The sequence below is a fragment of the Delphinus delphis genome, chromosome 11, assembly GCF_949987515.2.
Source record: "Delphinus delphis chromosome 11, mDelDel1.2, whole genome shotgun sequence".
Taxonomy (NCBI): Eukaryota; Metazoa; Chordata; class Mammalia; order Artiodactyla; family Delphinidae; genus Delphinus; species Delphinus delphis.
In genome coordinates, this window is record NC_082693.1 from 43,911,297 (window position 1) to 43,938,285 (window position 26,989).

Sequence of the window (26,989 nt, forward strand, 5' to 3'; positions counted from 1 at the left end):
GTGGAGAAAAGGGAACCCTCTTGCACTGTTGGTGGGAATGTAAATTGTTACAGCCACTATGGAGAACAGTATGGAGGTTCCTTAAAAAACTAAAAGTAGAACTACCATGTGACCCAGCAATCCCACTACTGGGCATATACCCTGAGAAAACCATAATTCAAAAAGAGACATGCACCACAATGTTCATTGCAGCACTATTTACAATAGCCAGGACATGGAAGCAGCCTAAGTGTCCATCGACAGATGAATGGATAAAGAAGATGTGGCACATAGTATACAATGGAATATTACTCTGCCATAAAAGGAAACGAAATTGAGTTATTTGTAGTGAGGTGGATGGACCTAGAGTCTGTCATACGGAGTGAAGTATGTCAGAAAGAGAAAAACAAGTACCGTATGCTGACGCACGTATATGGAATCTAATGAAACAGTACTGGTGAACCTAGTGGCAAGGCAGGAATAAAGACGTAGAGAACGGACTCAACGCAGTGGGGGAAGGGGAAGCTGGGATGAAGTAAGAGATGGCTAGTGGGAAGCTGCTGCATAACACAGGGAGATCAGCTGGATGCTTTGTGAAGACATAGAGGGGTCTTAGAGACCCCTCTAGGTCATAGAGAGGATGGGAGAGAGGCTCAAGAGGGAGGGGATATGGGGATATATGAATACTTACAGTTGATTCACTTTGTTGTACAACAGATACTAACACAACATAGTAAAGCAATTATACTCCAATAAAGACATTAAAAAAAATTCATTGAGGTCCTGAAACACCCTTTCCTTCAACCTCAATTCCTGGATTTTCACTTTTCTTTGCCTACCTCTCCATAGCTTAGCATGTATGAGGAAAAAATTATTCACTGCCTATCACACTATTTAGGTTAATGTGTTTTTTAGTTTACACATTTAGCTTATTTATTCTTTCAGTAACTGTTAGGTGTAGAGGGGTGTGCATTTCATATGCACTAACAAGCTAATAGGCCTCTCAACAGAGACTGAGCAATAGATGAAAGCATGGGCTAAAGTCTACTTTCATTTATTTGTTCAGTAAATACTAATTGCCCATGTGCTTGGCACTTTGCTTCTGAGTCCAGGTTGCCTATTAAAACAGAGGCGTCCAGGGACTTCCCTGGTGGTCCAGTGGTTAAGACTCCACGTTTCCTCTGGGGGAGCACGGGTACCATCCTTGGTCAGGGAATGGCGAGGCCAAAGAAAAAACAAAACAGAGGCATCCGGTTAAGAACCTAAGAGAGCTGAGTCGCGCCTCTGACACATTGATCTGTGTGACCTTCGCTGAGTTACCTAACCTCTCTGTCTTCAATTTTCTAATCTTTAGGACAGTCATTCCTATATCATAGTATTTTGATGTAGTTTAAGTAATATAAAATATTTATTAAGTACCTACTATGTGCCAGACATTTCTAAGTGCTAAAGACATAAGCAGTGATCAAGTTCCTGGTCTCAGAGCTTTTTTAAAGAAAAAATTTTATTTATTTTTTGCTGCGTTGGGTCTTCGTTGCTGCGCGTGGGCTTTCTCTAGTTGCGGTGAGCGGAGGCTACTCTTCGTTGCGGTGCACAGGCTTCTCACTGCGGTGGCTTCTCTCGTTGAGGAGTACGGGCTCTAGGTGCGCAGGCTTCAGTAGTCGTGGCATGCGGGCTCAGTAGTTGTGGCTCGCGGGCTCTAGAGCTAAGGCTCAGTAGTTGTGGTGCACAGGCTTAGTTGCTCTGAGGCATGTGGGATCTTCCCGGACCAGGGCATGAACCCGTGTCCCCTGCATCGGCAGGCGGACTCTCAACCACTGCGCCACCAGGGAAGTCCAGGAAGCCCTTTTTTTGCTTATTGATATCCAATTGTTGCAGCACTATTTGTTGAAAAGACTATCCCTTCTTTATTGCATTTCTTTGCACTTTTGTCAAAAATCAATTCACTATATATTTGTAGGACTATTTCTGGACTCTTTTCTCTTCCATTGATCTATTTGTCTATCTTTATGCCAGTACCATATTATCTTGATCACTGAGGCTTTATAATAAGTGCTCCCTCAGGTTGTACTCCTGGCTAATTCCTTCTCATCTTTGGCCCTCAGCCAAGACCACATTACTCTTAGAAGCCCTCTCTGACACCTCCAAACAAGAGTGGCTGCTCCTTTCTGCTCTCCCATTGCACCTATCCCAGCATTGGTCTCCCTTTATGGTTACTGATGGTTTGTCTCCCTTTCCATATAGATCGTAAGCTCTTTGAGGACACCACCTCCAGGGGTCCCAGAAGCACTGTTTGAAAAATATTGGAAACAAAACAAAACGAAACCCCACACACAAATGTTATAATTGCAGAATAGCTCCAAAAGCAAAGAATGTGACACTGAAGAAACCAAACCGTTGGCTACTAGGAAGTATCATCATGTAACCATGTAATGGGAATAATTCCTCTGCTGATGTTCAGAAGGAGACTGAGAGTGCAAATACATAAGGTGCAAAAATGCTGGTATTGAAAACCGAGCATAGAAAAGTTGAGGACCCTTATTTTAACCACCTAGAATGGCCAGTGGGGACAGAGGCTTAGAATCTGCTGCCCAGATCCTCTGAGGACTTTCCCTTCCAGCCCCTCTGTTCCACTGGAGCGGGTACGCGGGCCTCTCACTGTTGTAGCCTCTTCCGTTGCGGAGCACAGGCTCCAGATGCGCAGGCTCAGCGGCCATGGCTCACGGGCCCAGCCGCTCCGCGGCATGTGGGATCTTCCCAGACCGGGGCACGAACCTGTGTCCCCTGCATCGGCAGGCGGACTCTCAACCACTGCGCCACCAGAGAAGCCCCTAGGTGCTTTTACCTCCCAACTCTGGCATAGTTCAAATGTACCTTGCCTTCTGTATGAAGGTCATGATTTTCTGGTTACTCCTGCTCTCCCATTTCTAATCTTTTTTTTTTTAACATCTTTATAGAGGTATAAAGATATAATTATATATCTTTATATATAAGATATAATTGCTTTACATTGTTATGTTAGTTGCTGCTGTATTACAAAGTCAATCAGCTATATGTATGCATATATCCCCTCCCTCTTGCATCTCCCTCCCACCCTCCCTATCCCACTCCTCTAGGTGGTCACAAAGCACCTGAGTTGATCTCCCTGTGCTATGCGGCTGCTTCCTACTACCTGTTTTACATTTGGTAGTGTATATATGTCAATGCCACCCTCTCACTTCGTCCCAGCTTACCCTTTCCCCTCCCTGTGTCCTCAAGTCCACTCTCTACAGCTGCGTCTTTATTCCTGTCCTGCCCCTAGGTTCTAATATTTAAACACAATAAATTGCGAAGCCCAGATTTGGACCTATCCAATTCCAAATTCTGCCTTCTTTATCCTTCGCTGAGCTGTCTCCTAAAGCGAAAGTGCCAATCTATGTATTTCTTTTTTTAAAACATTTATTTATTTATTTTTGTCTGCGTTTGGGTCTCTGTTGCGGAGCATGGGCTTTAGGTACGCGGGCTTCAGTAGTTGTGGCTCGCGGGCTCTAGAGCGCAGACTCAGTAGTTGTGGTGCACGGGCTTAGTTGCTCCGCAGCATGTGGGATCTTCCCGGACTAGGGCTGAAACCTGCATCTCCTGCATTGGCAGGCAGATTCTTAACCACTGCACCACCAGGGAAATTCTGTGTATGTATTTTGAGCAGCACCTATCCCCAGCAAAAGAATCAACATCAGTTACTTCTGTGGGACAGTCCCTCCTAAGTTAACTCAGGAGACCAAAGTATAAAACTGAGGGTTGTTTAATCAAAACAGGATTAGGGCTGAAGTAGTAATTTGCCCCTCTCTACTCTAGGGACAATTTTATCTAGGAAAAATCGTTTCTGTATAAACACAGCACACCCTCTATTACTCTATAAGCAGGATACCTTCCTACTAACCTTTCTAAATTGTCATTTAAAAAAACAAAAATGAATTTGCAAAAAAAAAGCATTTGCTGTGTTTGTACATGGAACAGTTCTGGAGGATTCTCAAGAAACGGTAGCAGTGGTTGCCTCCAGGCTGTGGACACTGGTCCAAGCCATCATCGCCTCTCACCTAGATTACAGCAGTGACCTCATAACTGGTCCTCTTGCCCCTACTCTCACCCCTTATAGTTGATTCACTACACAGCAACAAGACTTGATTATTTAGACAAATAAACCCAATCCTGTCACTCCCCAACTCAAATCCTTCTAATAAGCTTCGTTCTGCAATTAAAGTAAAATCCCAGCTCCGCGCTGTGAATGTGAGCCTCTGCATGATGTGGCTCCTCGCTTCTTCTCTGACCGCCTGCCCAGGACCTTCTCTGCTCCAGCCACATGGACCTCCTTCTTTCTGTTCCTCAGACACTCCAAGCTCATTCCTACCTCAGGGCCTGTGCTCTTGCGGGTTGCTCTGCCGGGAATGCTCTTCCTTCAGATCAACCACAACTGGTCCTTCTTGTCACTCAAGGCTTGGTGCACATGTCACCCGACAGAATCCCCCTCTGAGGATTCTGTCTAAAGAAGCCCCTCCCCAGGCACACCAGTGGTCACTTCCCCAGTGCCTTGTTTTGTTTATGTCATGCCACTTACTACTGCAGTTATTTCTTGAGTTGTCTGTTGACTGTCTACCCTCCCTAGAATGTAAGCTCCTTGAGGGCAGAGGCCTTATCTCGTTTTACTACTGTTTACTCAGTGTTTAGAACAGTGCATGGCACTGAATCAATGAATGATGTCTGAGGTCACATAGGAAGGTTTCAGGTCGTGGACTGTTTTGTTAGTTCCCACGGTTGCTGTAACAAATTACCACAAAGCTTGAAACAACACAGATTTATTATCTTACAGTTCTAGATGTCAAAAGTATGAAATGGGGGCTTCCCTGGTGGCACAGTGGTTAAGAATTTGCCTGCCAATGCAGGGGACACGGGTTCGAGCCCTGGTCCGGGAAGATCTCACATGCCGCAGAGCAACTAAGCCCGTGCACCACAACTACTGAGCCTGCACTCTAGAGCCCATGAGCCACAACTACTGAGCCCACGTGCCACAGCTAACTGAAGCCCACGTGCCGAGAGCCCATGCTCTGCAACAAGGGAAGCCACTGCAATGAGAAGCCCTCGCACCGCAACGAAGAGTAGCCCCTGCTCCCTGCAACTAGAGGAAGCCCACGCGCAGCAATGAAGACCCAATGCAGACAAAAATAAATAAATAAATATTTTAAAAAGTGGCCGTTAGAGAGCACCATGAACTAGGAAAACTCATTACTATCACGTTGGTCACTCTAGGTCTTCTCAGTGGACAAAGCTATGTATGTATAGTGTTCATACTGACTTTTCTAGTTCAAATTTGGAACTATAAAACTACCAAAAAAATCTATATTTTCTTTCTTCCATCAAAAATTGTGGTTCTTTGGGAGTTCCTTGGTGGTCTAATGGTTAGGATTCGGTGCTTTCACGGCTGGGGCCTGGGTTCAATCCCTCGCTGGGAAACTGAGATCCCTGCAAGCTGTGCAGCACAGAAAAAAAAAAAAAAAGTGCTCCTTCTTAGAGATTGCCCCTAAGTTTACATGATGCTGTTTCTTCCCAGGTTCTAAATCACATGCTTCACACTCTAGCCACAGGCAAACAGGCACTAAACAGGCATTAGTCAGAATTAGCTGGAAGTTGAAGACTTGAGTCTTTGATGTGTCTGGATGAATTTTTTTGTTTTGCTAGTGGGTATATGTTTTCATCTGTGGATGACTTGCTTGGAGTGCAGGTTTTGGAGACCTTTTATATAAAGGTATGAAGAGTTGGGTTGGCTACAAGGCATGGAACAAGGAGTTTCAAGCAAAGGCAGACCTGCTCTTACCCTGAAGATTTCAAAGGCATTAATGACAGCAGTAATCTTGCAGCTTACTAGTTGACAGGCAGCTGGATGGATGCTCATGGGACAGAAGATCAAACAACTTTCAATTTTAATAAATCTCTATAAACCAAATAATAATCATGGTTCTTAAGGGCACAGAAATAGAGAAATAGAATATTTCATAATTTCTTATTTGCTTTACCCCACATTACACAGTCTCAGAATACACCAGTAATACCACCTCCACCAATTATGATTACTGAAAACAGATTAAAAAAATTTTTTGTAATGCCATCCCCATTCTCCTCCCATTTTTTATGGTTATAATATCTACATTGTCAGATCATATGGTCATTACATACTACTATACTCTCTCTTTTAACCTTTATTCAGTCTCAGTTCTGCAAATAAATAATATTACAATGTTCACACACAACCCTTATGTTGATGTCTCTCTAGGAAGTTTGGTTGTCTGAAGTGCATTTGCTAGTGGATTTCTTAGGAAAGACTCATGGGAACAATACTCCCCGAGTTCCTCCATATTGGTAACAATTTGTCTGTGGCCATTATAGTTGAAGGTTAGTTTGCTTTGGCTCACATGTACTTTTCTTGAATATTTAAAATATGTCAACTTCATTTTTTTCTTACATAAAGCACTGCTGTCAGAAAGTCTCATAATTATATAACTTGTCACTTATGAATCATACTCTTTTTGTCTGGTCATGGATTTTTTTTTTCCTATAAGTCTAGTAATTTTATTAGAATATGTCTTGGTGTTGGTCATTCTAGGTCAATGTTTTTAAGTATTTTCTATATTCTTTTAATATGTAGTTTTGAAATTTTTAATTTTAGGAAAAGTTTTCTTGAGTAGTATTTGGTGTTTTGTTTCTGTCCCCTTGCTTTGTTTTTCTTTTTCAGAGATTTCTATTAACCTGTTAGTGGGGTCCATGAAGACACTCAAAGAAAGTTACCTAAGGATAATTGGAGATGAGGCCTTTGGCAGGTGATTGGGTCATTAGGGTGGAGCCCTCATGATGAGATTAGTGCCCTTATAAGAAGAGACAGGAGAGACTTTGCTTCCTCTCTCTCAGCCATGTGAGGATACAGGGAGAAGGTGGCTGTCTATAAGCCAGGAAGTGGGTCCTCCTCAAACACTGGATCTACAAAGCCTTGATCTTAGACTCACCCTCTAGAACGATGAGAAATAAATGGTTGTCATTTAAGCCAAAATAAATAAATAAATAAAAGACAATATGAGCCAAGGGTTGTATAATATCTTCCTTTTCCGTCTTTAATATTATCATTTTCTCTTAAATCCTCTTAACTTCATTTCTTTTTACTTTAAAAATTTACCTCTTTTTCATCTTTTTTTAAGGCATTATTTATTGTGTTTATTTTCTCATCATGTTCCTCATAGTTTAGTCTTTTTTTTTTTTTTTGGTCTCTCTGTGTGGCTTGCAAGATCTTAGTTCCCCGACCAGGGATTGAACCCAGGCCCTCAGCAGTGAAAGCGCAGAATCCTAACCCCTGAACCGCCAGGGAATTCCCTAGTCTTCATTTCTAAAATGTTTTTTCTTTTACTCTAATTTTTCCTCGAGTTCTACCACTTTAAGCATTTTTTATGTTGTTAATTTCATCCATTTTGTGTGCCTATTTCTCTGGCATGCTTTCTTTGTCTGTAGGGATGCTTTTCTGTTTCTGATTCTCTTTTTTCTAATAGAAATTTTGTATAGGATTTAACTTGTTACTTTCTGTTGCTCATTTTTACCTGAATTTAATATTTTGAAGGATTTGTTCAGATAGCTTTCCTATCTAGACAGAGCTCCCTCTTCTGCTGCTTTGAGTAGTGTTCAGAAATATAGTGGCTTGCTGTCTGAGATTTCCAGCTTCGTACCGCACCCTACTTTTCTCCGGACCTTCTCTTCCTTTGTCTCTGTTGTCCCTGTCCTGCTCAACTTTGATTCCTCTCTCATCAGTCTTTCTTCAGTATGGGGCCTATCCTGAAAGGAAGCCCTGGATAGTCAGTTTGGAGAGTTCAAAGGGGGTGAAGTTACTCCAAACTCTTCAGTCCTTACTGACATGCACAGGCCCTTGTCTTCGCCCGCCACTGGGGGGGTGCAAAACCTCTCTCTGTTTCAGCTGCCATTGTCAGATTGGCCTGCCAGGCTTTCTGTTTGGAGCTTCTCCTGTTCTCATATTCTCTGACACCCCGGTTGCTTCCTCAGCTCTCTCCTGCATAGACACCCATAACAAGCAGGTCCTGTGACTTTCGGTGTTCATTCTCATTGCTTGTATTTTGGGGTTTGTGGGGATACCTTGTCATCTAATTTTTTTATAAATGTTGCCCATGGGACTTCCCTGGTGGTGCAGTGGTTAAGAATCCGCCTGCCAATGCAGGGGACACAGGTTCGAGCCCTGGTGGGGGAAGATCCCATATGCTGCAGAGCAACTAAGCTCATGTGCCACAACTACTGAGCCTGCGCTCTAGAGCCCGGGAGCCACAACTGTTGAAGCCCTCACGCCTAGAGCCCGTGATCCGCAATGAGAAGCCCGCGCACCGCAAGGAAGAGTAGCCCCCCTCGTGGCAACTAGAGAAAGACCGCACGCAGCAACAAACACCAAACGCAGCCAAAAATAAATAAAAATACAAATAAATAAGTTTATATATTAAAAAAGAAGAATGTAAGTTCCATGAGAGCTCAGGAACAGCACCTGGCAATATAGTTGGGGCTCAGTAAATATTTGGTGAAAGAAAAATGTTCCACAAAAAGCAGCTTATTTTGAGGTTGAGAGAAAAGGGTCAGTTTATGGCAGATACACAAAGCGGGATAGAGAAGTGGTAAGAGATAAGGCTGGAGGATTGGACCACATCAGTGTAGGGCGTTGTAAGCCAATTAAGGAGTTTGCCCTTTATCCTGAAGGCAATGAAAATCCTTTAAAAGATTTTAAGCAAGGGAGTGGTCTGATGAAATTTCTGGGTTTTTTAATACAGATTTTTACATTTTAATACATTTATATATTTATTTATTTTTGGCTGCCTTGGGTCTTCGTTGCTGTGCACGGGCTTTCTCTAGTTGCGGCGAGCAGGGGTTACTCTTCGTTGTGGTGCGCGGGCTTCTCATTGCAGTGGCTTCTCTTGTTGTGGAGCATGGGCTCTAGGTGCGTGAGCTTCAGTAGTTGTGGCACGCGGGCTCAGTAGTAGTGGCACATGGGCTTAGTTGCTCCTCAGCATGTGCGATCTTCCTGGACCAGGGATTGAAACTGTGTCCCCTGCATTGGCAGGCGGGTTCTTAACCACTGCGCCACCAGGGAAGTCCCAAATTTCTGGTTCTTTTTGTTGTTTTTTTTTTTAACATCACAAACTTCAGTAAGGAGAATGGATTGTGGGAGACAAAACTGGAGACAAGATTAGAATCCATGGGACTAGTCCAGCATTTGAATATAAATGATGAATAAAAAACTGAATATAGTGATCTGATTTTCAGATAGCTTGCCCAGTGGAAAACATAATCAGAATCCAAAAGGCAATAGAATGGCCAGAAGAAGGATGAATCTCACAGAGATGATAATTAGCCAAGATAAATGAAAGCTCATTCGTTCAGGCCCCCAATTCATAACTGATGAACAAGGATAGGCTGGTTTAATAACAGCTTGTCGAAGATAAATATTATGTGATATCACATACGTGGAATCTAAAAACTAATACAAATGAACTTATTTACAAAACAGAAACACTCACTGACATAGAAAACAAACTTATTCCAAAGGGGAAAGTGGGAGAGGGATAAATGAGGAGTATGGGATTAACAGATACATAGCGCTATATACAAAATAAACAATAAGGATTTATTTTATAGCACACGGAACTATATTCAATATCTTATAATAAACTATAATGGAAAAGAATCTGAAAAAGAATATATATATGTATAACTAAAACATTTTGCTGTACACATGAAATTAACACAGTATTATAAATCAACTATAGTCCAATTAAGAAAAAATAATAGCTTGTGTAACAGCAACACTATATGAAGTGACACTATGATGAAACTAACCAAAAATGTTAGTTTACTTTTTTAAAAAACAAAAGTATTTTGTTTTTAAAATTCACATTGAGATATAATTCACGTATGATATAATTAACTCATTAAAAGTGTACAATTCAGTGGTTTTTAGTATATTCACAGATATGTGCAACCATCACTACAGTCAATTTTAGAACATTTCCATCACCTCAAAAAGAAACCTCATACCTATTCGCTATCATCCTCCTACCCCCAGTCATCCCTTTCCTAGCCCTAAGCAACCACTAATCTACTTTCTGTCTCTATAGATTACCCTTTTCAGGACTTTCATAAAAATATAATTATATAATATGTGGCCTTTTCTGACTGGCTTCTTTCATTTAGCATAATGTTTTCAAGGTTCATTGAAGTTGTAGCATTTATAAATACTCCATTCTTTTTATGGGCAAATAATATTCAATTGTGTGGATACACCACATTTGGTTTATCCATTTTCTGTTGATAGACATTTGGGTTGTTTCCATTGTAGGGTAGGCAGAAATTTACCTCTATCCATCTTAGGTCCTCAGCTAGGGCTCTTTAACAAAAAGATGGATTAACGAGAGAAAAACAAACAAGTTTATTAACACATGCAGTGCATATCACACATGAGAAACTTCAACGAAGAGTAACTCGAAGCAATGACTTAGAACTCTGGCTAATATGGCATCTTCAAGAAAAAAACAATAAATTTGTGGAGAAATGATAGGACAAAGGAAAAGGGTTTTATAATGAGAACCTGCTGTATAGCACAGGGAACGCTCCTTAATGCTCTGTGGTGACCTAAATGGGAAGGAAATCCAAAAACGAGGGGATGTATGTATACATATAGCTGATTCACTTAACATTGTAAACATTATAGCTGACTAACACAACATTGTAAAGCAACTCTACCCCCAATTAAAAATATATAAATAAATAAAGGAAAAGGGTTTTAGGCTTCTAAGGGTGGCCAACTGTGGGAAGATAAATATATGCGAGGAAACTAATGGAGTGAGGTTTGTTTGCAGATTTCTCTGGTGCTCTCTCTGGGCTGATAAGCGTCTAGAGTGTCTCTAGTAAAGGAGAATTTATATCCTGCCTTCAGGCAGAAAAGGAGGAGTGTAGAGAGAGAAAGCTTTTTCTGTGTTTGCTTTATTCTTTTTTTTTTTTTAATATTTATTTATTTATTTGGCTGTGCCGGGTCTTAGTTGCGGCATGTGGGATATAGTTCCCTGACCAGGGATCAAACCCAGGCCCCCTGCATTGGGAGCACGGAGTCTTAGCCACTCGACCACCAGGGAAGTTTCTGTGTTTGCTTTTTTTAATTGCCTTCAGCTCAAAATAATTTTTTTTGTCAAAGAGGCATATTTTGAGATGATATATTCTGATTTCCTTCACCATCTTTTGGCTAGTATAAATAATGCTGTAATAAATATTCGTGTACAAGTTTTGGTGGGAACATATGTTTTCATTTCTCTTGGGTATATAACCAGAAATGGAATTGCTGGGTCATTTAATTTAGACTTTGGCTCCATTAATAGACATAGTGTTCAGGATGTGCTAAGTGATAACCCCATCTGTCATCTGATATTCAGTCTTGGGCTACACACTTTAACAAACTGGACCACGTACAACCAAGAGAGACAGGGGCAATAAAGAAGAGATTGTTAAGCGAGTCACTTGAAGAACAGTGGGAAGACCTGGAGACATTTGGCTGGAGAAAAGAAAACGAAAAGGGAAAAGAGAGACATCGTCAAATATCTGAAGAGTTGTGACATAGAAGAGGGATTAACCAGAGGATAGAATGAGGCCTACTTGATAGAAGTTACAGAGAAATATAATTGGTCTGATGATTTTCCTTCCTTCCTTTCTTCTTTCCTTCTTTCCTTTCCAATTATTTTATTTTTTGACTATATAAAACATGAACAAAACAGAAAGTACAAAAGGATATACAAGTGATGTCTTGCATTCAGTTCCCCTTCTTACAGGCAGTTTCTTGCATATCCTTCAAGATATACTTTAAACATATGTAAACAGATTTTTTACATATATATATATATATATATATATTTTTTTTTTTTTTTGGCTGTGCCACACGGCATGCAGGATCTTCCCTGACCAGGGATCTTCCCCATGCCCCCTACATTGGGAGCATGGAGCCTTAACCACTGGACCGCCAGGGAAGTCCAGATTTTTTACTTTTTAAAAAGAAATTTTGGGGAATTACCTGGTGGTCCAGTGGTTAGGACTCAGCGCTTTCACTGCTGGGGCCCAGGTTCCATCCCTGGTTGGGGAACGAAGATCCTGAAAGCCGGTGTGGTGTGGCTAAAAAAAAAAGAGAAAGAAATTTTGTGGTTTTATTATTATTTTTTTATTATTTTTTTTTTTTTTTGCGGTACGCGGGCCTCTCACTGTTGTGGCCTCTCCCGTTGCGGAGCACAGGCTGCGGACGCGCAGGCTCAGCGGCCATGGCTCACGGGCCCAGCCGCTCCGTGGCGTGTGGGATCTTCCCGTGCCCCTGCATTGGCAGGCGGACTCTCAACCACTGCGCCACCAGGGAAGCCCAAATTTTGTGCTTTTAGAGAGAGTAAAAACATTTCTAACTCTCATAGTGGCCCAACCCTGTAATGACTGTCTAAGGCATTCCCTACCCTGGGGCTATTTGGGGAAAATTGGCAAACAATCATCCTTTAATCTTCTGGGGTATCCTTCTCTTGCAGTTTATTTGTTGGAGAAACTTGGATTGTTGTCCTATAAAATTTCCTGCATTCTGAATTTTGCTGACTGTGTGGTATCTTTCCTTTGGCCTATGAATTTGTTGTAAATTGGTATTGGATTGAGAGGCTGATCAGATTCAGATTTGATTATTTTGGTAAGACTCCTTCATAGATGATAGTGAGTTCTTCCATCAGGAGGTATATAATATCTGGTTACCTCTTTTTGTGATGTTAGCAACTGTTGTTGCTCAAGGCTTAAATCCATACATTCATTAGGAGTTGCAAAATGGTGATATTATAATATCCCTTCTTCATTTATTGGCTGGCGTATTCTGTTAATGAGAAACTTCCCCTCAGAGTAGTAGTAGGCTACTCTGATGTATAGTTCATATAGGAAAGGCAAGATAAATGTTTGGTACTTGATCAAAAGTTTTTAAAATAATGGGTTGGTTCCCTCTTATCTTCCAATGATGACTACTTCATATTTCTTAAAAGAACATTATGAATTCATGGATTTATTTCTATTTAATGTGCTCTAACCCATTGTGGTTATTATCCTAGTTACACTGAGATGGTTACATTGGGATTCTCTTCAGGTTGGCTCTTGAGTTCTTCTGATATAACGTTAGTAGTCTCTGATAGCTTCTCCCATTGTCTCTTCAATCCATTATAAATCAAGTTTAATCCACACCATTTGAGAGAAATTTGTTAAAGTCTTCAAAAACCTCCATATGTGATCAAATCTCTGGCCAGTTCTCAATCCTCACCCTTCTTGCCCTCCCAGCAGTATTTGTCCTGCTTATTAAAAGTCTTTCTTTGCTTTTCTTCTGAGACACTCTTCTCTCTTGGTTTTCCTCCTACTTCATGGACACATTTGCTCTCTGTCTTCTTTGAGGGATCTTCCCCACTTCCTAACCTAGGGAGTGAGAGTAGACAGTGAAACAGTTCAAGGACTGAGCCCTAAGACCCTTCACCATTTAGAGATCAAAAAGAAGAGGAAGATATAGCAAAGGAAGAGCAAACTAAACCTAAAGCTAGCACAAAGAAGGAAATAATAAAGATTAGAGCAGAGGTAAATGAAATAGAGAATAGAAAAATAATAGAGAGGGACTTCCCTGGTGGTCCAGTGGTTAAGAATCCGCCTTCCAATGCAGGGGATGTAGGTAAGATTCCACAGGCTGTGGGGCAACTAAGGGCACGCGCTCTAGAGCCTGTGGGCCACAGCTAGAGAGCCTGCGAGCTCTGGAGCCCCTGTGCCACAACTAGAGAGAAGCTCGCATGCCGCAATGAAGATCCCACGTGCTGCAAGACCCAATGCAGCCAAATAGATAAATAAATAAATACTTCTTTTTATTTTATTTATTTATTTTTCTGCGGTATGCGGGCCTCTCATTGTTGTGGCCTCTCCCGTTGCGGAGCACAGGCTCCGGACACGCAGGCTCAGCGGCCATGGTTCACGGGCCTAGCCGCTGCGTGGCATGTGGGATCTTCCCGTGCCCGTGCATCGGCAGGCGAACTCTCAACCACTGCGCCACCAGGGAAGCCCAATAAATACTTCTTTTTTTAAAAAAAGAAAAATAATGGAGAGAATAAGTGAATCCCAAAGTTAATTATTTGAAAAGAACAAAATTGACAAACCTTTAACTAGTCTAAGAAAAAGAGAGAGACACAAATAACTAAAATCAGAAATAAAAGTGGAGCCATTACTACCAACCTTACAGAAATAAAAGGACTGTAAGAGAATACTGTGAACAATTGTACACCAACAAATTAGATTACCTAGATGAAATGAGCAAATCCATGGAACACAGGAATTACCAAAACTGACCCAAGAAGAAATAAAAAGTCTGAACCTACCCATAACAAGTAGAGATATTGAATCAGTAACCAAAACCCTCCCAACTGAAAAAATGTCCAGGACTAGGCTTCACTGGTAAAATCTACCAAACATTTTAAAAACTGACATCAATGCTTCTCAAACTCTTAAGAAGAGAAGGAAGAAGAAAAAGGAGAAGGTGAGAGAAGAAGAAAATCCCTAACTCATTCTGTGAGGCCAACATTACCCCAGTACCAAAGCCAGAAAAAGACATCACAAGAAAAGAAAATTACAATCAGGGTCATTCCGTTCATTCAAAATATTGTACAACCACCACCTCTATGTAGTTCTAAAACGTTTTCATCACCCCCAAATAAAACCCCATATCTGTAAGCAGTTACTCCCTGTACCACTCTATCCCTAGCCCTGGCAACCCCAATCTTTCTGTTTTTATGGATTTATCTATTCTGGATAATTTATATAAAAGGGATCAAACAATACGATCTTTTAAGCAGGCTTTCTTTCACTTAGCATAATGTTTGCAAGGTTGTTTTTGTTTGCTTGTTTGTTTGTTTTTGGCGGCACCATACGGCATGCAGGAATCTTAGTTCCCCCAACCAGGGATCAAACCGAAGCCGGGACTTCCCTGATGGCACAGTGGCCAATGCAGGGTACACAGGTTCGAGCCCTGGTCGGGAAAGATCCCACATGCTGCGGAGCAACTAAGCCCGTGCACCACAACTACTGAGCCTGTGCTCTACAGCCTGCAAGCCACAACTACTGAAGCCCGCGCGCCTAGAGCCCGTGCTCCGCAACAACAGAAGCCACGGCAATGAGAAGCCTGCGCACCGCAACGAAGAGTAGCCCCTCCTCGCCACAACTAGAAAAAGCCTGAGTGCAGCAACAAAGACCCAATGCAGCCTAAAATCAATCAATCAATCAATCAATCAATCAATAAAACGTTGTTCTCTCTTAAAAAAAAGACGGCTTCCCTGGTGGCGCAGTGGTTGAGAGTCCGTCTGCCGATGCAGGGCACATGGGTTCGTGCCCCGGTTCCGGGAAGATCCCACATGCCGCGGAGCCGCTGGGCCCGTGAGCCATGGCCGCTGAGCCTGTGCGTCCGGAGCCTGTGCTCCGCGACGGGAGAGGCCACGACAGTGAGAGGCCCGCGTACCACAAAAAAAAAAAAAAAAGAAAGAAAGAAAGAAACGGAACCCGTGCCCCCTGCAGTGGGAGCATGGAGTCTGAACCACTGGACCACCGGGAAAGCCCCCAATGTTTTCAAGGTTTGTATCATTAGGTATGATATTTGCTGTAGATTTTTGGTAAGCACCCTCTATCAAATTTTTTAAAGTTCTTATCTATTCCTAGTTTGTTAATTTTTTTAATTTCTAATTTTAAAATTTATTTTTTATATTTTGGCCGCGCAGCCTGCAGGGTCTTAGTTCCCCGACCAGGGATCGAACCCGGGCCTCAGCAGTGAAAGCACCAAGTCCTAATCACTGGACTGCCAGGGAATTCCCATGTTTTTTCAAAAATCATCAATGGGTGTTGCATTTTATCAAATAGTTTTTCTGCATTCATAGAGAGGATTACATGATTTTTCTCCTTTATACTGTTAATGTAGTAAATTATATTATTTGGTTTTCCAGTGTTAAACCACACTGGAATTACTGAAATAAACCCAACCTGACTACAATGTTTTATAATTTTAGCCTATCAATGGGTTCTGTTTGCTAATATTTTGAGTAGCTAATATTTTGCATCAAAGTTAATGAGAGATGGGCCTGTAATTTTCCTATTTCTTAATAAATTTGTTCAGGTTATATTGTCTCATAAAATGAATGGGAAATTGTTTCCTTTTTTCTATTATCTAGAAAAGTTTTTGTAAGATCGTCCCTAAATGGAATAATTCACTAGTACATCTATTGGGGTCTAGAATTTTCTTGTGGGAAAGTTTTTATATTATGTATTCAATTTCTTTAATAGATACAGAACCATTCAGAATTTTTTGTTACTTCTTTGATCAGTTTAGGTAAGTTTTGTTTTCCTAAGAATGTTTCTATTTCAACCAATTTTTAAAATTTAATAAAGTTACTTATAATATCCTCTTGTTATCTGTAGAATCTATAGGAAGTCTCCTTTTTTATTTCTGATATTGGAACAAACTTAGCTTTGTTGATCTTCAACACTGCATATTTATTTTGTATTTCGTTAGTTTCAGCTCTTTTTTTTTTTTAATTAATTTAGTTTATTCTTGACTGTGGTTGGGTCTTAGTTGCAGCACATGGGATCTTCGTTGTGGCATGTGGGATCTTTCATTGTGGCACGTGGGCTTCTCTCTAGTTGTGGCGTGAGGGTTTTCTCTCCCTAGTTTCGGCACCCGGGCTTCGTTGCCCAATGGCATATGGGATCTTAGTTCCCTGGCCAGGGATCGAACCCGCGTCCCTAGCATCGGAAGGCAGACACTTTACCACTGGAGCACCAGGGAAGTCCCAGTTTCAGCTCTTATCTTTATTATTTACTTTCCTCTACTTTCTTTGGGTTTTTTTCTCTTTTTCTGACTTCTCGAAATGGATGCCTATGGCTAGGGCCACCATACTGGACAACAAAGATCTAAAGGATGCAAAGGTAATGGTCCCCATTGTATCTTAATTTAATTCACCAATCTGGTCCCTGCAAAAAAAACAATAGATCCTGGAGGATTACAGTGAACTATTGCAAACTCAACCAACTACTTGCTCTAATTGCAGCTGCTTTGCCACATGTGGTATCATTGCTAGAACAGAAAAATAGCTAGGCCTCAACTACATGGTATGCAACCATTGCTCTGGCAAACACATTCTTTTCCATTCCTATCAGAAAGGAGAACAAAAATAGTTCACATTCACTTGGAAAAGGCAACAATATGCATTTACGGTCTTGCCCCAAGGTTATGTTAAATCTCCTGCCCTCTGTCAGAAAATAGTCTAAAGAGACCTGACCAGCTGTACATCTCTCAGAACATCATTATACTGATCTGCTATATTGATAACATCATGTAAATTGGACTGGTTGAGCAGGAAGTGGCAAGTATGTCAGATGCCTTTTGGTAAGACACTTGCTCTCCAGAGGGTGAGATGCTAACTTTTTTCAGAGTTCCCTCCAGATTATTTGCAGCATTGTGACTGCTCAGCTGTCCAACTTCTCCTTTCCAATCCTGTTTCCTTCCTTTCCTGCAAGTGTTGATCCCAAGAGCACTCACTAATAAACTGCCTGCCGTCTAATCTCCACTTTAGAATTGGCTTCTCTGGAAACTCAACCCATGATCAAGGGAAAAGCTTTACCAGGCAAAAATAAACCATAAGCAAATTGGGATTTTAATGTGATAAAATTCAAGGCAAATAATTATGGAACAAAGGAGAGAGTATTACATAACAATAAAATAAAGAGAACAAGAAAATATAGCCATCATAAATGTGTTTGCCAATGTAGCTTCAAAATATATAAATTTTAATAGTTAATTTTGGGCTTCCCTGGTGGCACAGTGGTTAAGAATCCACCTGCCAATGCAGGGGACACGGGTTCGAGCCCTGCTCGGGGAAGATCCTACATGCCGTGGAGCAACTAAGCCCATGCACTACAACTACTGAGCCTGTGCTCTAGAGCCTGGGAGCCACAACTACTGATCCCGGGTGCCACAACTACTGAAGCGCGGCTAGAGCCCGTGCTCTGCAACAAAAAAAGGCACCTCAGTGAGAAGCCCACGCACCGCAGCGAAGAGTAGCCCTGCTTGCCGCAACTAGAGAAAGCCTGCATGCAGCAACGAAGACCCAATGCAGCCAAAAAATTAATTAGTTAATTAAAAAAAGACAAACAATAAGCAAAGATATAAATAAAAGATCTGAATAATACAATTAATAAGCTCAATATATTATATATGAAGAATTCTACATATAACAAATAGATAATACACTTTTTCTAGCACATGTGAAACATTTACAAAAAATGACTACAAAATTACAAAGGAAGGCTTAATATTACATTAAAAAAAATCAGTATCGGGCTTCCCTGGTGGCGCAGTGGTTGAGAGTCCGCCTGCCGATGCAGGGGACATGGGTTCGTGCCCCGGTCTGGGAAGATCCCACATGCCGCGGAGCGGCTGGGCCCGTGAGCCATGGCCCTTGAGCCTGCGCGTCTGGAGCCTGTGCTCCGCGGCGGGAGAGGCCACAGCAGTGAGGGGCCCGCATACCGCAAAAAAAAAAAAAAAAAAAAAAAAAAATCAGTATTACACAGCCTATGTTCTATGACTTTAATGCAATAACATGAGAAATTACTAAGCAAAGGATAACTTTTTAAAGTTGACAAATGTCTGGAAACTAAAAACATACTATTAGTAGTAAACTTTGGGTTAAAAAAGAGAAATTATGAAATACTTTAAATAAAAGTTTATCAAATAATCTAGGATACAACGAAAGCTTTAATTAGAGCTGTAGAATGTTAAATATACTTGAAAGAAAGCAAAAATTTTGGAAACTAATGAACAAAGCATTCAACTCAAGAATGAATCAACTATTAGAACTGGAGTTTTTAACATACCCTCTCAGACAAACAATAAGGTGAAATACAGAAAATCTGAAGGATATCGTTAAAAAGGTAAATCTGTGAGATATATGAAGATGAAATAAGAATAAAGAGGCGACTTCCTTGGTCCAGCTTTTAAGACTCCATGCTCCCAATGCATGGGGCCTGGGTTCGATCCCTGGTCAGGGAACCAGATCCCGCATGCCGCAACTACAGATCCTGCACGCGGCAATGAAGATCCAGCACATGGCAACTAAGACCCGGTGCAACCAAATAAATAAATAAATATTTTTAAAAAAGAATAAAGAGGATCATATAATCAATGAACAAGAGAGGAAACAAAAAGAGAACTCTAGCTAAAATGATAAACAGGACCAAAAAAAAAAAAAATGCAGATAAGCAAATTACAGAATGAAAATGGAACATAGACTGCACAGATACAACACAAACACAATAGGTTTTTTTTTTTAATGTTAATTTAAATGTAGTTTTCCATTATGGCTTATCACAGGATATTGAGTATAGTTCCCTATGCTATACAGTAGGACCTTGTAGTTTATCCAGCCTATATATAATAGTTTGCATTTGCTAATCCCACACTCCCAATCCTTCCCTCCCCCACCCCCCTCCTTGGCAACCACAAGTCTGTTCTCTATATTTGTGAGCCTGTTTTTGTTTCATAGATATGTTCATTTGTGTCATATTTTAGATTCCACATATAAGTGATATCATATGGTATTTGTCTTTCTCTTTCTGATTTCCTTCGCTTAGTATGATAATCTCTAGGTCTATCCATGTTGCTGCAAATGGCATTATTTCATTCTTTTTAATGGCTGAGTAATATTCCAGTGTATGTATATACCACCTCTTCTTTATCCATTCATCTGTCAATGGACATTTAGGTTATTTCCATGTTTTGGCTATTGTAAATAGTGCTGCTATGAGCATAGGGGTGCATGTATCTTTTTGAACTACAGTTTTATCTGGGTATGTGCCCAGGAGTGGGATTGCTGGATCATATGGCAATTCTAATTTTAGGGTTTTTTTAAATTAATTTTTATTGGAGTATAGTTGCTTTACAGTGCTGTGTTAGTTTCTACTGTACAGCTATACTTATACATATATCCCCACGTTTTTGGATTTCCTTCCCATTTAGGTCACCACAGAGCACTGAGTAGAGTTCCCTGAGCTATACATTAGGTTCTTACTAGTTATCTGTTTTATACATAGTATCAATAGTATATATATATGTCAATCCCAATCTCCCAATTCATCCCTTCCCACTTTCCTCCATTGGTGTCCATATGCTTGTTCTCTACATCTGTGTCTCTATTTCTGCTTTGCAAATAAGATGATCTATGCCATTTTTCTAGATTCCACATATATGCGTTAATATATGATATTTGTTTTTCTCTTCCTGAATTACTTCACTCAGTATGACAGTCTCTAGGTCCATCCACATCTCTACAAATGACCCAATTTTATTCCTTTTTATGGCCGAGTAATATTCCATTGTATATATGTACCACATCTTTATCCATTCCTCTGCTGATGGACATTTAGGTTGCTTCCATGTCCTGGCTATTGTAAATCGTGCTGCAATGACATTGGGGTGCATGTGTCTTTTTGAACTATGGTTTTCTCAGGGTGTATGCCCAGTAGTGGGATCGCTGGGTCATATGGTAGTTCTATTTTCGTTTTTTAAGGAACCTCCATACTGTTCTCCATAGTGGCTGCATTATTTTTAGTTCTTTGAGGAACCTCCATACTGTTTTCCATAATGGCTGTACCAATTACATTCCCACCAATAGTGTAAGAGGGTTCCCTTTTCTCCACACCCTCTCCAAGCATTTATTATTGTAGACTTTTTTTTTTTTTTTTTTTTTTTTTTTTTTTTTTGCGGTACGCGGGCCTCTCACTATTGTGGCCTCTCCCGTTGCGGAGCACAGGCTCCGGACGCGCAGGCTCAGCGGCCATGGCTCACAGGCCCAGCCGCTCCGCGGCATGTGGGATCTTCCCGGACCGGGGCACGAACCCGTGTCCCCTGCATCGGCAGGCAGACTCTCAACCACTGCGCCACCAGGGAAGCCCCAGACAATTATTTTTTAATATACTAAGTTAACTAGTATTTTACTTAGGACACTTGTATATACACACATAAGTATAAGATGTATATATATATACGTATACGTAAGATGGACCAGTAACATTCATTTCATGCGTTTTCATTATCCAGTTTTAGGATCAAGTAACGACTATTGGTTGGGTAATATTCATGCTGTACTCAGAAATTTTTTTTTAAAATAAATTTTAATTAATTTATTTGTGGCTGCATTGGGTCTTCGTTGCTGCGCGCTTGCTTTCTCTAGTTGTGGCAAGCAGGGGCTACTCTTCGTTGTGGTGCGCAGGCTTCTCATCACAGTGGCTTCTCTTGTTGCAGAGCATGGGCTCTAAGCACGCGGGCTTCAGTAGTTGTGGCACTCGGGTTCAGTAGTTGTGGCTCCCGGGCTCTAGAGCACAGGCTCAGTAGTTGTGGCACATGGGCTTAGTTGCTCAGCGGCATGTGGGATCTTCCTGGACCAGGGCTCGAACCCGTGTCCCCTGAATTGGCAGGCAGATTCTTAACCACTGCACCACCAGGGAAGTCCCAGAAATTATTTTTTATTTTTATTTTTTGCCCCAAGGCATGTGGGATCTTATTTCCCTGACCAGGGATCAAATCCGCACCCCCTACATTGGAAAGACGGAGTCTTAACCACTGGACTGCCAGGGAAGTCCCCAGAAATCTTTTTAATGTTCTTATTAGTTGTAATTGTGTATGTGGGGTTTTGTTTGTTTGTTTTTGCATTAATCACTCTTGCAGGGGCTCTTTTGTTTTTGTTTTTTGGTGCGGGGGCCGCACCGGGCGTGCATTCAGGATCTTAGTTCCCCACCAGGGATCGAACCAGCACCCCCTGTAGTGGAAGCCTGGAGTCTTAACCACTGGACCGTCAAGGAAGTCCCTGCAGGGGCTTTATGTTAAATGAAACTTACTTGGCATATACGTTTTACCTCTTCTAAGTGTTTATTTAACAAGGTCCATTTCAAAGGATTCTGTATGTAAAATACCTCCCCTGAAGTTTTCTCCCCTAAAAAATAACTTTTTAAAAAAATGCCCAGTTTTTCTAACTATGTAGTACTAGAATTTTTTAGTATTAAAAATTTACTACTATGGGGACTTCCCTAGTGGCGCAGTGGTTAAGAATCCACCTACCAATGCAGGGGACACAGGTTCGAGCAAGGGACACGGGCTCAAGCCCTAGTCGGGGAAGATCCCACATGCCGTGGAGCAGCTAAGCCCGTGTGCCACAACTACTGAGCCTGCGCTCTAGAGCCCGCGAGCCACAATCACTGAACTCGTGAACCACAACTACTGAAGCCCGTTCGCCTAGAGCCCATGCTCCACAACAAGAGAAGCCACTGCAATGAGAAGCACGCGCACTGCAACGAGGAGTAGCCCCTCTCGCCGCAAGTAGAGAAAGCCTGCACGCAGCAACAAAGACCCAACTGCAGCCAAAAATAAATAAATTTAAAAAAAATTTTACTACTATCAACAAATGATGCTGGAACAACTGGGCATACACATGCTGGTGTGGGGCAGGGGGAGATAATGGGGAAGGAGGAATTGCCAAAAGGCACAAGGAAATTCTCCTGGGTGATGGATATGTTCATTATTTTGATTGTGGTTATGTATGTCAAAACATCACATTGTAGACTTGATATATGTGCAGTTTATTGTATATTAATTATATCTCAATTATACCTCAATAAATCGTTGCCAGGGTGGGGAAGTCTTTAAACATATCAAGATCAGAAACCATAAGAATAATAGTGACTAATTAGATTATACCAAAATTAAGGATTTCATTATTGACAGCTAATGATAAAAGTTAGGAAGAGATATTTGCAATGTCTAAAATCAATGAAGGACTAATATGGTAAATACATATACACTAAACTGCTACAGGGAATTCCCTGGCAGTCCAGTGGTTAGGAGTCGGCACTTTCACTGCCGGGGCCTGGGTTCAGTCCCTGGTAGGGGAAATAAGAGCCTGCAAGCCAAGTGGTGCAGCCAAAATAAATAAATGAATAAAATAAACTGCTACAAATCAATTTTTTTAAATGGAAATCTCAATAGAAAAATAGGCAAAGGAGGGCTTCCCTGGTGGCGCAGTGGTTGAGAGTCTGCCTGCCGATGCAGGGGACACAGGTTCATGCCCCGGTCTGGGAAGATCCCACATGCCGCGGAGCGGCTAGGCCCGTGCTGAGCCTGCGTGTCCGGAGCCTGTGCTCCGCAACGTGAGAGGCCACAACAGTGAGAGGCCCGCGTACCGCAAAAAAAAAAAAAAAAAAAAAAGAAAAAGAAAAATAGGCAAAGGAAAATGAATAGGCAATTCATAAAAGGAAAACCAAAAGTAAGAAAAAATTTGAGATGTTCAAACACATTAAAGAAATGCAATGAGATTTTTTTTTTTCTTTTCTTTTTTGTTGTACGTGGGCCTCCCACTGTTGTGGCCTCCCCTGTTGCGGAGCACAGGCTCCGGAGGCGCAGGCTCAGCGGCCATGGCTCACGGGCCCAGCTGCTCCGCGGCATGTGGGATCTTCCCGGACCGGGGCACGAACCTGTGTCCCCTGCATCGGCAGGTGGACTCTCAACCACTGCGCCACTAGGGAAGCCCTTTGTGTGTGTGTGTGTGTGTGTGTGTGTGTGTGTGTGTGTGTGTGTGGCAATGAGGTATTTTTAATTCATGGCAACTTGGAAATTTGAGTAATGTCAAGGACTTCCCTGGTGGTGCAGTGGTTAAGAATCTGCCTGCCAATGTAGGGGACACGAGTTCGAGTCCTGGCTCGGGAAGATCCCACATGCCATGGAGAAACTAAGTCCGTGTGCCACAACTACTGAACCCACATACCACAACTATTGAAGCCTGTGTGCCTAAAGCCCGTGCTCCAGAGAAGCCACTGCAATGAGAAGCCTGCACTCAGCAAGGAAGAGCAGCCCCTGAGAGCCACAACTAGAGAAAGCCCCGCGGGCAGCAACGAAGACCCAACGCAGCCAAAAATAAATAAATAAAAATAACGTCAAGTATTGGCAAGAAGGTTGGGATATAGAAATCCCACTATTAATGGTGTGACATTCCAGAGACTGTGGAGCTCAATATGCAGAAGAAATTATCACAGAACCAAAGCAGACATGTGCGTACAAGGATATTTATTGCAGCATCGCTTGTGGTAGCAGGAAGCTGGAGGCAATCATTGGAGTAGTGAACAAATAAAGGATAGGGATTCCCACAATAGGGTATCTTGCAGCAGTTAGGAGCAAAGGACTAGAAGGCCACGAGGGGCGTGGTCAGAGAAAGTTTGTTTTGTTTTATTTTTTTAAGATGGTAGATATTACAGCACACTTGTATGCTAATAGGAATGATCTAGTAGAGAGAAAAATTGATAATACAGGAGAAAGGGGATAATACAGGAAAAAGACAAGAAGAAATGGACTGACGGGGCTTCCCTGGTGGCTCAGTGGTTAAGAATCCGCCTGCCGGTTCAGGGGACATGGGTTCGAGCTCTGGTCCCAGAAGATCCCATATGCCGCGGAGCAACTAAGTCCGTGCGCCACCACTACTGATCCTGCACTCTAGAGCCCGCGTGACATAACTACTGAGTCCGCGTGCCACAACTACTGAAGCCCACGTGCCTACAGCCCAAGCTCCGGAACAAGAGAAGCCACAGCAATGAGAAGCCCGCGCACTGCAACAAAGTATAGTCCCCGCTCACCACAACTAAAGAAGGTGGGTGCAGCAACGAAGACCCAATGCAGCCAAAAATAAATAAATAAATAAATAAATTAATTAAAGAAATGGACTGAGGTGTAGAACTGGAGGGTGGGGGTGAGGGTGGGGTGAGGGATGGGAATGGGAGAGTGACAGTTAGCTTAAATAGCAGCAATGACAATACACTGTAACAAGATGGAAGTCAGAATACATAAGTGAGGATGGAGGTAATTTGGCCAGATTGGTGTGAGATAGATAAGGATGTCTTCTTTTGATTACTTTTCACAATAAAACAAGAACCAAAGGAAAAATAAAGGGATGCTGGATAACTGCAGAGAGCGTTCGTAAATAAAGCCTCCCTTCCTTCATTTATTGAGTCAGAGCAGCACCCAACAGAGATGGCCCCTTACTTGTCAGCTTTATCCAATGTTTACATCCCTGATGTTTAGCATAATGTATTGAAGAATGGATACCAGCAAGCACACCTGGCTATCTAGTCGGGGAGGGGAGGGTTAGGGTTGGTGATAACAGGAAGAAATACAGCTAGCTTTCAGTAATGAAGACCTCCCTGTCTTTTCTCAGTAAATACAAACGACAACCTTTAAGTAAATATGACTGCTCTACAAACAAAGAAACTAAGGAGGGTTTCCTCCTTCAGAACCAGAGCCTGAAGACTAACTAAGTCAAGGTGGATGAGTGATAAAATGAAAGTCCCCTTAAGTGCTGTTAGCTCAGTTATCACGGCAGTTTGATTCTGAGCAGGGGAAGCTCCAGTCTCGGAGTGACTGACGAAATCCTAGCAAAAAACCGGAGTCCCTTCTTCTGATCACCTGATCATCTCAGCATTGTCACCGGGTGGATGACCTTGGAGTAGTCCTACATTTCCAGTTCTGTAAACTAGAGTGAAGTCCCCTAGGTCACATAATTTTTATGTTAAGTGAAACATTCTCTAAGTTGAGGAAGCACTTGAAAACCACGTGGTATATGTATGTATGTGTTAATGTTGCTATTACTATTATGACTGTTATGTAAGTGGTCAGGGCAAGATCAACGCCCAGAGGGCAAAGGTAGCCTCCAGAGAGGTAGCCTCCCCAGAGAATGGGCCCTCTAGGATGAAGATCGATACAAAGCAAGTTTAAAGAATTTTAGCCAGTAATCTTTGCTCGGAGTGAGAGGTGGAATTTTTCTTAATCAAAGTTAAAATGTTCTCGAAGTCTTCAGGCTTGAAACTCCGGGGAAGATAATTAGGCTCTCTGGGCAAGATCCGGAATGCAACGCCGTGTGGGGCCTCACTGCCGCCGGTTGGGCACCAGGGGGTGCCCGTCGGATCCACTTGGAGTCTGGCTAGGTTTGGGGCAGCACCTCGAGGTGCGCCCCACCGCCTCTGGCCAGAATCCTGGAGCTAGTGCTGGAGGTGCCCAGGGTTCATGCCTTTGGGGGACGCAGTCTCTAGTGCCCTCTCCGCGTCCCCCTCCTTCTCCTCTCCAGCGACAGCCCGGGCCCGGAAGGCCTGGGAAAGTGAGCGCCTGTGGCGGGAACGCTGGCCGCCCCGACGGCGCGGTCCGACCCCAGTGTGCAAGGGGAGGCAGCTGTTCTCCCAGGCGGCCTTGGGGGGCAGCAGAGGGGACGGCGACAGGTGCGGGAGCCCCTCCCGGAGTGGCAGTGAAAAGGCGGGCTTCGGGGTCTGTTCCCAGGCTGGAAGCCACCCCCGCCCCCCAACCAAATCCCCGGGAGAGGCCGGGCCGGCGCCGGGTCTGGAGGAGGAAGCGGCCGGAGACACTGCAATTTCACGCGGCCTCTGGGGCTCGGGTTCCTCGGCAGGGTGCATGAGTTATGGGGTTTCGAGGCGGTTCCGGGGAAACTGAGGTGGCCTGAGCGGGCGGCAAAAACACCCTCCCCCTCAAAAACACACTCGGAGAGAAGCATTCACATTCAGACGGAAAATCCCCCAAGTGACCCAACCGGCTAGGGGAGTTGAGTGATTTGGTTAGTAGGCGAGGCCAACTTGCAGGGGGTCGGGCTTTGGAGCGCTCTCCCCACCCCCATTACCTTTCTCCTTTGGAAGCATTTGGGGGCGTTTGGAATCTTGGCCTCCCCTTACTTCAGCTCCCGGAGAAAAATTAGGGCGAGACCCGTCCTGGATCTGCGCGGCCAAGTTGCCGGGCACTGGGGCGTGGGGCGCGCTCGGGGCGGGCCGCAGAGGCTCCAGC

The 26,989-nt window shown here is 42.7% G+C and overlaps 1 long non-coding RNA gene across 1 annotated transcript; it reads right to left on the reverse strand.

Moving 5' to 3' along the window:
* Positions 1 to 4,933: 4,933 nt before the first annotated feature.
* On the reverse strand, positions 4,934 to 26,958 carry LOC132434585 (uncharacterized). Its single transcript, XR_009521328.1, has 3 exons — positions 26,829 to 26,958; positions 12,101 to 12,198; positions 4,934 to 5,482 (listed from the first exon to the last, which is right to left on the reverse strand). It is a non-coding gene; the product is annotated as an uncharacterized lncRNA (long non-coding RNA).
* Between the last annotated feature and the right edge of the window lie 31 nt (positions 26,959 to 26,989).